The sequence below is a fragment of the Nipponia nippon genome, unplaced genomic scaffold, assembly GCF_047370975.1.
Source record: "Nipponia nippon isolate SJK-2023a ecotype South Korea unplaced genomic scaffold, ASM4737097v1 scaffold_3, whole genome shotgun sequence".
In the NCBI taxonomy this organism is placed as follows: Eukaryota; Metazoa; Chordata; class Aves; order Pelecaniformes; family Threskiornithidae; genus Nipponia; species Nipponia nippon.
The window spans coordinates 52,669,117-52,679,791 of NW_028262347.1; the positions used below are offsets into that span (position 1 = coordinate 52,669,117).

Consider the following 10,675-nt stretch of genomic DNA (forward strand, 5'->3'; position numbering starts at 1 on the left):
AATTGTTGTCTTCAGCTACCCAGTGGTAGGGAATAGAAAAGATGGAGCCGGACTCTTCTTGGAAGTGCACAGCAAAATGACAAAAGGCAACTGATGAAGTTGCAACACGGCAAATTCCAAGTCGATATAAGGGAGAGAAAAATTCTTCACAGTGAGGGTGGACAACCTGTTGTGGCAAAGAGGTTGTGGAATCTCAAAACTCAACTGGACAAGTTGCAAGCTGAGCTCCAGCTAAGCAAGCTGAAGGAGAGATAACTAGCTTCCAGTTACAGTGATGCACTAGATCCCAGCCCTACTCCTGCTTGTGGTCATAAAGGGCCTCTTGCAGATGGCTGTTGCTCCAGGGAGGAGGTCTTTAGTGGCTGCTGACCACAAAGCTGGTGCAATGATGAGGAAAGCATGGAACAAGATCGTTAGGACTGGACACGTGGAATAGCTGTATGTGAATCCTAAGGAGAAGGCAGATGCTTCACAGATTTTGGAACACTGATACTGGTTCCTAATACTTGTTCTGCTTTGTGCTTACATGTCTCTGTGACAAATCAACAGGGAATGCATTTGATCTGTAACTGCGAGTCACTGCAGCCCTATAATAGTCCATCCACTTCAAAACAGCACTTTTGCTGTGCTGACTCATACCTCAATGTCTCTTCTTGCTACCCTTCTTAGACAGCTTCAGATAAACCATCTTCTTGGTTGGGGTACACAATGATGTCTTTGAAAGCCTGGCTTCAGAAATGCATATAGGCTTCACTGAGAAAACAAAGGTGGTCATTGTTTTCACCATAGCAGGACAGCTGGTTAACCCTTCTTTAAGGTTGTTTAAGAATTGCCATCACCAGCTCAGGTCGTAGTAGGTATTTTCAGTAGATACGCTTGCTCTCCCTGCCAAAGGGGGAGTGGGAGGAGGTTGTGCAAGAGCATGAGCCAGCACATTGGCTGGCACTTTTGGTTCAGGGTTGCCCTGGTGGGAAAAAGGTGTGGAGAATGTACAAGATGGCTGATGCAGTCAGAAGTAGCTGTCCCAAAATGGGAGTGGGTGTGCAGAGGCAGAGCAGTGAGTTGAGGCATAACCAAGGACTGTCATTACTAAACTAGTTGCTTTCTGATAAAAACACCCTTAGCAATGTACTGAGATACTGAAAATGGTGCTTCGAGAATCTGTCACACCATAGGCTTTCCCCATATCTCCAGCAGGTCCAGAACTCCCAGCCAGATCTGCTTTTGCCCTCATGGACAAAGTGAAGAACACAACAAAATGTCTACACAACTTATTGTGAGCCTGGCTTCGGTATTGTGAAAGTGCTTAGCAACGCCAAAAATTTGCAAGAGATGTTATGGAGATAGCAGAAGTCCTGTTCCAAGAGAAGACAGCCCAAGGATGTGCAGAAACCTGAGGCAAAACTAGCTCTGAGGGAAAGGGCAGCAGCTAAGGAAGGTCTGACTGCAGCAAGCACCACCACTTAGGCAAGCGGTCACATCTCAGCTCCCTGGCCACAGGGGTCAAGGAACAGACGCAACTGAGAAGTGACTGGCAAAAAGTTAAATTAGCTAAGTGTGAGTGGTCCCACAAAATGCAAACAGGCAACGTTTCATCCACCAGAAAGTCTCCCAGCTTAAAGTTAACCATCAACATCTTTTGAATGAAATTTCAACCTGCACAGCAGGTTTAGACCAGCCTAGCAACACGGGTTTTGATCCCGCTCTGGGAGGTTTAAAGCCTATCCCCTGATCACGGCCCTACCCGTTCATCTCATTACACTACCTCTAAAGTAATGAAATTGTTTACGAGACTTTAGTTGTTATTTGTCACTTGTCAGGACAAAATTTGAATCTGTTGCATCCACTGAGAAACACATGTTTATATTCAAATGCTTAAACGAGTAGGCCAATTTTTAGAAGTGCTTCGCTTACAGGTCACTCATATTTAGATGTTCTGTACGTAGACGATACAAACAGCAATCTATTTGCTGTTTGTTCTTTAGCTATGTTCTTTAGCTATGCTTGTCTGAAAAAGCTAAGTTGGGGTCCTTTTATCCACAGAAACATTAGCAGTAGCAGAGACCAACAAAAGAGAACACCGTTTGTTCCAATCGCTTGTTTATTGTATGGCATTAATTCTTCATCTAACAAGCTAGCAAATTAAATACAGTTTCCTGTCTAAAGTCACTGCGGTACAAACTTACGGCCGTGTTACTGCTGACCGAGTCAGCACCAAGCCATACGGTCAGTATGTGTCCTTCTGCCTTTTACTCTCAAATCTCAAAGTAATTGGTTTCCATTTCTCTCGTTCCCTTTTTAGGTCGGCAAGAAGCAGGTGCTCGAGTCCCTTCACCCCAAGGACTGCTGACTCCGGGGCTTCTCAGGTTCCCGTAAAAAGAAACTGGCTTGCGTGAACGAGATGCAAAAATACAAACGCAAAGACATCCGAGCCGCCGCTTTGCTCCGCACCGCCTGCAGCCGCGCAGCTCCCTTGCACCGCAGTTTTCACGGATCGGAGGGCGCAGGTCGCTGAGGGGGGAGGGACGGCAGGGGCGGCCGCCACACCGCTCCCTCCCCGCGGCAGCGCCCGAGGTCCCCAAGGATCCAGGCGCACACGAGCCGGGCCTGCAGCACACAACGCACGCCCTTGGGCTTCTGCACATCGTGCCCGAGGCCCGGCGAAGGGCGGGAAGGAGGGCGCGGGGGGCTCAGGTCGCCCCCGAGAGCCTCCGGGCAGCTGGGGCCGGCACCGGCCCCCTCCCCGCGGAGCAGCGGGCAGGGCCGCGGCCCCCGCGGCTCCTCGTTAGTATAGTGGTGAGTATCCCCGCCTGTCACGCGGGAGACCGGGGTTCGATTCCCCGACGGGGAGAGGCGCGCGTGAGCGCGCTTTTTTGTTTTCCCGCCTTCCCCGGCGCGAGCAGCTCCGAGGCCGGCCGCGGGCTCCCGGCGGCAAAAGGCTCCCGCCGCGCCTTTCCGGAGGGAAAAAGGTTAACATGTGGTCTCCCCGTCGGGGAATCGAACCCCGGTCTCCCGCGTGACAGGCGGGGATACTCACCACTATACTAACGAGGAGCTGCCATAATAACCGTTTTCGTGGGGCTGCCTTTATGGGCCATCCCACGCACCCCCTCCCCGCCGGCGGGCAATGGTAACGGAGGGGCCCGGGCGGAGGGGGCGATCTCCGGGAAGCGGGATCCGGGATCCACGAGCCCGCGTACGGCGGCGGTGTCGCGGGAGGCAAGCTCGGCCCTTGCTGCCAGGGGCCAGTAGCGGGTGTGTGGGTGGGGAGAGTTAACCTGCTTGCGCGGGAAGGCGGGAAAAGGAGCCGTGGCGGCGGACGGGGGCCGGCGCGGGGGGTGGGGTTTTAATTGGTGCGGTTGCCGTAGCGGGTGGGAAGGGTCCTCGCCTGCGCTGCCCCTGCCCCCGCCCCCCCCCCCCAACCCCCGGTCCGGTCCGTTGGGGACGGGCGCGGCGCGGCGCCGCCGGGGGCCGGCGCTGGGCGAGTTCTAACACCGTGGCTGAGGCTGCCCAGCAGGACCTCGTGGCGCAACGGTAGCGCGTCTGACTCCAGATCAGAAGGCTGCGTGTTCGAATCACGTCGGGGTCACTCCCTTTTCGTTTTGTTGCCTTTGTCTCGCTTTCAGCGGCTTCAGCTCGGAGGAAACGGAGGGACGTTAATTTTTCCTTCCTTCCCTACAGGTTAGGGTCCCTTCTTTTTGCTTGAGCCTGAGAGGGAGAGCGGAAGTATGAAACGGGGTCCGTCTGAACAGTGCCACCGACGAGGCAGCCTGCGGAGAGAAACACAAGAAACAGGTGTTTGGAAAGCATCTGGCTTTCAGATGTGGGCAGCAGCGGTTTGGGGAAGTGCTGGGGCGCAGCAGAGCCGGGAGGGGAGAGGAAAGGAGGAAACGAGGCCGGGCGTGGGGGGCCCGGGGCGGCGCAGGGTTACCGCTGGGTCGGAGTAATCGCAGAGATCCCGCTGGATAAAGGGGACGCGCCTTTGTTCAGGGTGTTTGCGTAGAGAGGGCTTTCTAACATCACGCTTGAACACAAAAGGCAAGAAGGTGTCAAAGATCTACTTTTAGGTTTTACAAAGACAACCCACTATGTGGAAATGATGAGAAAAGGTCAGAAAGGTGTATAGAAAGAATAACTTTGAATGAGACAGAGGCCCAAAAAATGGCAGGGAGACCCTGTTTGCAGTAGAGAAGCTCGCGTGAATAGGAGTGGAAGTAAAGGCAGGGGAAGCAAGCGGTCCGGGGGAGCCGAGGGCTTGGACGGACGCGGTGTTGAGCGCCCTGAAGGCGAAGGAAACCCCGGCGGGGAGGGTGCGGGGTGCGGGGAGCGGGGTGCGGGGAGCGGGGTGCGGGGTGCCGGGCGGGCGCCTCAGAGGACAGGGGGTTCAGGCTGTGGAACAGAAGAGTTTTCTCCGAGTAGCCGTTTCCCCACGCTGAGGTGCCGGAGGCAGAAAGGCACAGCAAGTACTTAGTTTTGATCTAGGTACGAGAAAATGAGTCCTAGAAGTAATACTTTAGTTATTTGGATGGACTGGAAAATTTGACAGATGTCAAATTAAATGAAATTTAATTAGGAGGGAAACAGAATAGTTTGTCAAGGGCCTGAATTTGAGGGACAGAGAGAAACATGCCAGAGATACAATTCTAAGTTTGTCAGAATTGATTATTAGTGTTGTAAACTATGGCAGAAAATCAAGAGAATACAGAAGTCTTAGAAACCAGAACCAGCAGAGTCATCAAATTACATGGGGTTTTTTTAAGATAAATATTTTTCTTTTTACAGGCTAATATTTGTTCCATACACCCTTAAAACCTTTCAAATACAGAAATTCTGCATCTTCCTTAAGTGCTCTATTCCAGTGCTTTGCTATCCTTACAGTTACGAAGCCACTATGTGTAGTTTAACCCTGATGTCTCTTTTGCTGTAACTTAAATCCAGCCCTCGTGCTATTGCACTGGAGAACAGTTTATTCCCTTCCTTTTTATAGGTACTTCTTACATATTTGAAATTCGTTATGCCTCTCCATAGCTGTTCTAGAGTAACGGACGGTGTTTGCTGGGCCTCTGATTATTTGCGTCGCTTGCCTCTGGAGCCTTTCCAAATGAGTTGCATTTTTAAGTACCCAGAACTGGTCACAGTATTTCAGCTGACTCAGATTTTCTATGATTCTACCAGGTGTGAATCGAAGAGGAGGACTGCCTCACGTGCTATGCTGACTGAACTTCCATTTATGTGGTTAGTCCTTTTTTTTTGATGCATAATCTGTTAGATGGATGCATTTTTTTTATCGGATGCATAATCTGTTAGATGTTTCCCTGGTCCCACATAATATATATATACATAAATATCTTATGTCCCCGCCTTACCATCCATCAGGAAGCTGGATGTAGGAAGCGGTGGCAATCTGCTTGCATTCCGGTACCGCTGCCAAGGCAGGTGCGCTGCTCTAAGCATTTCCAGCTTGTTGCCAGACAACATCTCTGGCTTGCAGTAAGGGGTTCATCTAATGACGATACAGAAGATCTGTTAACAGGAGTCGAAGTTTTCAGGGTGTGGTTTCACACTAATACACCTAACGGAACGTGAGCGCAGGCTGTCACAAAATGGTCAGTCTCACTCTGCCCTGTCCATCCCCGCCTGTGTGTTTCCCCCGTTCCACTTGGCTCACGTCTTGCAATTGTGCAGGAGCAGCTGCTGGCTCAGCAGGCAGATCTGGCGGCACAACTACTAGATCCAACACGAGGAAAGCGTCAGGAACGCATGGCCTGGGACAGGACAGAGAGCAGGATCATCCCTTTCAACAGCAACCACAGCTACCAGTGGTTCGGTTAAATTTTTTGTCACTTGTTCTTTGGAGGGAAAGCTTACTGTCCCTAAATCAAAATAATGTAGTGATGTTTCAAAACTAGATGAAATAATTAAATGCACCTTAGCTAAGTGCAAACTCTCCCTCTCAATTTCCTGTTCGTAAAATGGCGATAATAATTCTTTTTAATTCCACAGCTGTTTTGTGGAGTTGACTCCATTAATTCCAAGGCACTCAAGTATGCTGGTGGGTATTTATCTCTCACCAGCACTTCTACAGTACATGTGCTTCTGTGCTTTTGTCCCTTTCTAACTTTTAAATACTTAATTTTGTAACCTGACTGATCTCTTAACACAGATGTTTTTTCTTATGAAATTGTTACCAGCTAAGTACAAACAATAACTTAAATCCACATAAGGTTCAAAAATCTTGGAGCTGAAGTAATAGCTTACATATGGTAAATATAGCTTCTGCAATATCTCTGTCTGTATACGGTAAAAATAGATATCCAAATAATTCTTGTTTGGAAATGATTCGGTGTGGGAAACTGCCTGGTAAATTGTCCTTTTCATTTAATTTCTGTCAGTTACTTCTGTTTTCAGTCCTTGTTGGTACCGGCCTTTGTCTATCACAATGTCAGCGGCAAGAAGTTTTAAAACAGTTGTACCACTCAAGTTGTACACCTTTTTTTTCCCTGCCTGGGGACAGAGTCGTACAGACCACCCACAGCCTGGGCTCCCCTGTATTCACAACAAGGGCAACCACCCCTCTGTTTGCCACATCAGGCGACACAGATACAGCAGCATTCCCCAGCGAGTGCCAGTGAGAGCCCAGTCACCTGGCCTGTCCCCCTGGTGAAACTACACCCATTGTCAAATTCAGCAGGAGATATAATTTTTTCTGTAAGAGCATTGCTCTAGAAGCGTGCTTTTTTCTTATCACTTTGCCATTTCAACTTGCATTATGCTTAAAAAGACATTTCTGATAAGCTAGAGCAGTTAAAAAGCCACCTAATTTTTCTAAATCAAGAATGTGAAGAGATGAGTGATTCTAGAAAGTACAGTTACACTGTGCCATAATGATTAGGCAACTGCTTATTTTATTTATAGTAACGCTTTCCAGTTTCTATTGCCTTTCTGAGAGGGAGTAGTAGTTTGAAACTCACTGTGCACCAAGACTGAATTAATACTTCATATAGGTTTTTTACATTTCCTTTAGCTAAGAAGATTTCCAGATCGGCTCAGTCTAAGACAAGGGCACAACTGTAGCACTTCCTTAAATGCCATTGCCATGAATGGATTTATAGCCTTCACAATTTTACTATGTATTATGAGGCAAATATTACATGTGAATGCAAATCATACATCTATACTTCATTATGGATTCAATGTTATCCAAACTCTCCACTGAATTTAGGATACTTTTTTGAACACATAGATATAGAAAAGTAATTTTTTTCAGTGTAGCGCAACATAAACTACCTGTCTCATTTTTATGGGTGGCATTAGAAGTTAGGAATCCTAAACTTGGGGAAACTCAAAGCTAGAAATCTGAGATAATTTAGAAGGCATTCAGTGTTTTCACGTCAAAGACGACTGTATGACTGAAAAGCTCTTCCACACACTTAAGGAAAGCTAACAAATTCCAGACATTTGGGAGGGTCCTACAAAGGAAGGATTTTTGGCTTCTGCTTTCAGCATATTTCACATTTTTAGACAAGCTTACAGCAGTTTTTCAACCACTGAAAATGGCCACGGTCTCACACCATTTGCACTTTTTTCCTAAACTTTCCTTTTGTTACTGTTTATACTGACAAGAGGTGAAATGTGACTACCTGTTTCTCAGGTAGAAGCAGGTATTCTGGTCTTTGAAAACCAGAACTTGCTGTTAGGGATAAACATTTAAGTACTGGAATGCTTCACAGAAGGCAAGACAAAACAACAGTTTTGTACTCCAACCTTTAAGATGCAAATAGTCTAATAGGCACATGGACACCTCGTGGTTTTTCTTTCCCTGTAAAAACATTAGAAAGATCTTCTGAGGTCGTTGTTCCCTTATCCCCCTTGACTGCTGCGTTGGGCTACAAAATGCAAGCTTTCTTTCCTTCAAACAAAAAAAACAATAAAGGTGCAGATCCTCAGCTGTATTACGGTCTAATTGCGGTGATAATTGCACGTTTGCAGGTTGCAGCGTTAATCATTTTGTATATGCACACTTTGGCGCTTTCTCATATTACTTTCCCTGTCTTTACCTTGCCTGGAGAATGCCAGTTGTTCCCAAGGAGCAACAATGAAAAGCGTAGAGCCAGGGAATAAAGGACAGTTTTGTGCCAAGGATTTTTTATGGACTTTGCTTCCCAGAAAAGTCTACTGCTCTGAAATAGAGTGACACTCAAGTGTTATATGATGCTTTTTTAGCTTTTGTCACTTTGGAAGCAGCTAAATGGAAGCCAGTAAAAGCCCAGTGTCCATGCAAGGAAGTTATGTCAGTATAAAAATGTAACGGAGAAAATCATTCACGAAAGATAATACATATTTCTATAGTTGGGGGAATAACTCTCAAAACGTAAGTGGACTGTAAATATGAACTGTAAGTAATGCCAACCTGAGGCTGTGGCTCCGCAACCACTATATTGGATTTTGAACAATGAGCCAAAACATACGATGCTGAGTTTCTGCTGTCTTTCTGCTTCTATGCCAGTTTTGCCTGACAGCAAAAAGACAAAAAATACAGATCCAGGATAAAGCCAGCTAACCCATCCATTTGTTATGACCAAAGCTGAGCTCGGAGTGTTCACACAAGTGTATCACAAAAGTGTAATTTTGTAGTGATTTACTACTTCATACCATACTGCATTTTTCATGCTACCCTTAATGCATTAAAACCAGACTTAGCATCAAGGTACTTATATTGAAAGGTGTAAACTGACTTCAAGCTCAAGTTTTTGTTCCTTCCACTCCTAAGGGTCACTCACAAGAAAAGCGAACACCAACTGTATTGCAAGTTCTGAACAGTACAATGGGTTGTAAATGGAGGCTGCGCTCCTCTAAGAAGCTGTGACAGAAAACAAGCTTCAGGCCTGAAGTATGATATTATTGTCCATGGGGATGTTAGATGGTGTCTGCACCAATTTTTTAGATGGCATTTCCACTGTTAACTGGTTAAAATTTCCCAGACCCAGTTCCCCCTTACACTGCTTTAAAACATTTTTTACTTGATACAAATTGAGGTTGTTAGTTTTTACATTAGTATGATAGCTGGAGAATCTCTCTGCTGCTGCCTTTCTGAAGTATGCTGTGTCTGTCTGCAGCTGGTTTCATATCTGAATAAGATGCAAATTCTTAAAGGTGGGTGAAGGATCTATTTTCCAAGGCACAACACACTATCTACACTTTAAATTATTACTATCAAATTTGGAGAGGAATTCAGTTTCCTTTAAGCATTTCCAAAACACTTGTCACGTGATGCCCAAGTTCCAGGAAAAACTTTGTGTAAGATATGCTGAAAAATAAACAGAACCGTCTGATTTGTTCTATTTGGGCTTACACGTGGTAGCCAATCCACATTGGCATAGGAATATTTGCTTTGTATGCATATGCTATCAATGGAAGGAAGATGTTTCTATCCACCGTTCAGCACCATTGCCTAACAAACTGAACAGGTAAAGTATATACAACACCAAGAACCAACTACTTTCAGATATAAATTGTAATGAACTGCAGATGATGGCCACATCACATCACCACTTGCACTACAAGGTAAATTCCCCAAGCTAAGCTTCTCCCTTGTATTAATTACTTTGTTACACCACACCAGTTCCTCAGTTGGAAGCATCAGGCTTTTTGTGGGTGGGTTCTTGATTTGCTTCGAAATTACCTTCCACAAAAATAGCCCTCCGCACCTTCATCGAGCCGATACACTGGTAATGGCTAGGTAAACAGGAATGACAGCCACGATTTTCAGTGATGGAGCAAATCAAAGCAGAGGAAATCCCTTTCCTCAACAGCAATTTAAAACTCTTTTTGGAACATAAAGAGCAGTGGGTGCAAACACTTACAATCCTGTTTCATGTCCCTGATTGACGGGCAAATTAAAATAGTCACGTTAATATCTCTGATACTGTAACGCAGTTCTCAAAAGCATAGGATAGCCAGATCAAAATATTAAACTGTCCCATCATAAAATACAGGAAAATTTTTAGCAGTGTATGTTCCCAGCAAGCAGCGTGCAAACACAGAGATTTAACTCGTTTGTTTAAAGACCGCGCAGTCTTAAACTCAGTCCTACTTCCCGAGCAGGGACACGCTTCTGAAATTTTTGCAGTCAGCTCAATAAAATGACTATGCGCCTTTCAAATTTTGCAGTACTATAGAAGCGATATTCTTTTTTTTTTTTTTTTTTTTTATTTAACGTTTAAGCCATCACAACGGCAGCAGTTACACTACCAGATCAGCTACCAATTTCGCAGTTGGGTTTCTTCTGAAGCCTGCTAACGCATGCCGTGAAGGGAGGCACTCGGTCGCAGCAAGTTCGGTTACCCTGGGAGAAAACTCCGGTCAGCGTATTTGCGAGGCAGCCGCCTCAGCAAACTGAAGGAAAGCCCGCGCAAGCTCTGCGAGCTGATCGCGCCGGGGAAGCCGGTGCCCGAGGCGCAGCGGCGGAGACAGAGCCGGTGGCGATGTCACGGCAGGTCACGGGGATCACAGCAGGTTACGGGGAGCTCCTTAACCGCCGCCATCCCCCCGCCCCACGATGCCGGGCCTGAACCGCCACCCCCGCGGGGCGCTCCCGCCAGAGGAAAACCGCCCGCCGCTTCCTTATCAGCGGAAAGGGCGGCGGGGGGACGCCGAGAAGACCTTGCCGGTGGCG

General features: G+C 46.8%; 2 long non-coding RNA genes and 3 other non-coding genes across 5 annotated transcripts; 3 read left to right on the forward strand and 2 right to left on the reverse strand.

The window, feature by feature from the left end:
- The first annotated feature begins 2,779 nt into the window (after window positions 1-2,779).
- Window positions 2,780-2,851, forward strand: TRNAD-GUC (transfer RNA aspartic acid (anticodon GUC)). Its single transcript has one exon. It is a non-coding gene; the product is annotated as a tRNA-Asp (tRNA).
- Window positions 2,852-2,982: 131 nt separating this feature from the next.
- Window positions 2,983-3,054, reverse strand: TRNAD-GUC (transfer RNA aspartic acid (anticodon GUC)). Its single transcript has one exon. It is a non-coding gene; the product is annotated as a tRNA-Asp (tRNA).
- A 463-nt stretch (window positions 3,055-3,517) lies between these two features.
- Window positions 3,518-3,589, forward strand: TRNAW-CCA (transfer RNA tryptophan (anticodon CCA)). Its single transcript has one exon. It is a non-coding gene; the product is annotated as a tRNA-Trp (tRNA).
- Window positions 3,590-3,640: 51 nt separating this feature from the next.
- Window positions 3,641-10,392, reverse strand: LOC148054599 (uncharacterized). Its single transcript, XR_015706338.1, has 3 exons — window positions 10,252-10,392; window positions 5,367-5,503; window positions 3,641-3,770 (listed from the first exon to the last, which is right to left on the reverse strand). It is a non-coding gene; the product is annotated as an uncharacterized LOC148054599 (long non-coding RNA).
- On the forward strand, window positions 3,704-5,794 carry LOC148054600 (uncharacterized). The gene is made up of 3 exons (XR_015706339.1): window positions 3,704-3,795; window positions 5,176-5,235; window positions 5,686-5,794. It is a non-coding gene; the product is annotated as an uncharacterized LOC148054600 (long non-coding RNA).
- Window positions 10,393-10,675: the final 283 nt, after the last annotated feature.